Source organism: Cnephaeus nilssonii, assembly GCF_951640355.1.
Source record: "Cnephaeus nilssonii genome assembly, chromosome: 11".
NCBI lineage: Eukaryota > Metazoa > Chordata > Mammalia > Chiroptera > Vespertilionidae > Cnephaeus > Cnephaeus nilssonii.
In genome coordinates, this window is record NC_137082.1 from 62,742,595 (window position 1) to 62,745,388 (window position 2,794).

A 2,794-nucleotide genomic window follows, 5' to 3' on the forward strand; every position below is an offset into this window, starting at 1 on the left:
TGGGACGATTTCAGAAGTTCTTCTGTCTCTTTCCACAACTTCCCGTGAGGACCCCCCTCCCCTTCCCTCACTGCCTCTGCTCCCACTTCTGCTATTTTATGTGCCTTTCTCCTGGGACTCTGTGAAGCCCTACCTGTAAAAGTTTCTAGTGCTGAGCTTAGTCATCTATAGAAGAAAGTACAGAGGGTCCAAAAGTATTACTGTGGATCTAAACTTGAATGGTTTTAGAAGTGGGAATACTACAAACTTAGAAAAGCCAACACTGTAAAGGCTACTAATTTAACAAACTAATATCCTTCTTATTGCATTCAAAATAACCACTCTCTAGTGCTAATGGTTGCAGTCAATTCTCAAATTGCAAAAACTGAGCAGCAGCAACTGAAAAAACTGCATTTGGAGACCATTCAGAGAACAAGAACCCACGGGTCCTCTCCCTGCCCCGCGGCTACAGGTCTGAAGGAGGGGGGAGTGAGCCGGAGGCGCCCTCCTTTGAGCCACCGGTCTGACAGTGGCCATCCCGACACTGTGACTCACAGCAGAATTAAAAACTAACATGTGATATTCAAAATTCTCAAAGCTGAGGAAGTGTACAATCCTTAATAGCTTACACTTTCACATGATGATTTCTGTAAGTTTAGAGCATTTATACTTCTGGTTTGGGACGCCCTGTATATGGCCTCAAATGTTCACCTTAGAAATAATGAGCTCTGTACCCAACCTAGGAAGCCAGAATAGCACAAAGAAGTAAAAGAAGAAATAAGAAAGGCAGGAACAGAAATTTATAAACTACAAGGTGAATAAACAATAGGGAAAATTACCAGCCACTTCTTGAAAATACTAGGAAGATAGAAAAATAATAATTAAATATGATCAATAAAATATGTGGGAACATAACCAGATATCTATGGCTTTAATTAAAAACTTTTCATTTAAAAGGTAGCTCTTACTCCAAACAATGCCGTCTCTGAGAACCAGCTATTCGTGGGCACTGATTGTGCCCTCAGAGGCAGGAAGCTCCAGCCACAGGGAATGCCTCCTCCATGGAGAAGCCGCACTCAGGGGTGGCTGTGGCCATGCCTTGCTGAAGCCTTTGCTCGGGACAAGGAAGGGCTATGCCAGCTCCCGAGTGCCCGCAGGGGTGGGCGAATCTCAATTGCAGCTGCAGGGCTGGTAATCTTGTCCCTCTGCCTAGTCCTGCCTTCCTCGCTGACCAGTGTCACTCCCAGGGGGCCACTCTTCCAAATGTTCTGGGTGACAGTCCATCTCAGAGGCATCTCCAGAGGACCCGGTCGAAGGGGGCGATCTGAGTTTGTAAGCGGCATCTACTGGGCCAGGGCAGGCGCTCCTTGGAGGCTGAGAGTGTGGCTGGTGACAGCCTCACCATCATTTCATATTGTCACGTAGTGGTTTGGAGAGGGGTCTGGGTTCCCAGCCTGATGGTGGCCAAGCCAGGACTAGAAGCCAGGCCACCTCATGCTCCGTTCCTGCTCTGCTCCAGCACATGTCTCCCTGGGAGGTGTGCTCTCCTACCTTTTCTGTAAGTTAATCTCCTATATGTCCTTTGTGAACAAAAAAAGGGGTTCTATGGAAAGTAACCTCACAGGGTGATCGGATCATACATTCCTACCTGGGCAGGTCTTGGTGGGTAGTCATGCCCCAGGCATATAACTTCTTCACTAAAAGGCTTATCTTTGCCTTCAGCAAGTCCTGTCCACTCCATGCATCTAAGTTAACAGACCTTTGAAATAACAGCATTACAGGGAATAATCTTAACTCTTTTGTAATCCAATCTCTACTTTGCTTTTCCCCTCCTCCATGTAATCTTCCTCCCATCCCCTTCTTAATTTCTAAGGTGTAAAAGGAACTGCAAAACTGTCATTCTCTGGAGCATTTGAGATCTTGCTCCTGGCATATGTTTGGCTCAAATAAACTCTTCCCAAAATTCTCTACAAGTTTGGACATTTCTTATGTCAACACCTTTGATATTTTCCCCCTTACACACTGGGAGCCTTTTTTTTCTTGAAACCTGGGAATTGTTTTCTTGAGGAATATTACAATCTCATATACTTTGACCTTACACTTTTTTTTCAGGAGCATTTTCCTACTTTCCTCTTTCCTAAATGTGTTAGAACGTGCTCTCTGGAAATTCCCTGTTGACATTTTAAAAAGAAAGAATTCAGATCCAGAAATATGCACAATGATTCTTCCTGTTGTCGGGAAATCAGAACATGGGCTGGAGTTCCCTGAGTGGTTTGAGTTTATTGTTTCAATGATTGGAGTCGTTTATTTCGGCAGGCTGGAAGTACGCTAGCTTTCATAGTTCAACAAATATTCTCTAATTCTCTAGAATACACTGAACATCATTTGAACTCTGCTATTTTTTTAAAGCTCCATATTCACTGTAATACTTTCCTCTGGAAATTAATTTGTTATAGTTATTTCCTGCTTATGTTATTCACATAGAGACCCTACATGAGAGAAAAAAACCCAAATCAAACTAACAATAAGTGAATTTTTATCTCAGTTAATTTAAAAAAAAACTCCTTGTACACAACACTTAAAACAATTAAATGCAAAAAGACGGAATGAAGAATATTCTTAAAATGACTTTGCAAGATGTGCTTTATTTTGAGTCAGTCCTGAACCCAAACTACATAGGATCATTTTTCTTGACATATTCTAGTCCATTCAATGATTCTTCTCAGAAACTGTATTTTAATATGGAATGAAAACTACATTTCAGTCATAAATTTCCATGCTACAATGTTATTTAATGAAGAGGTTGTATTACCAA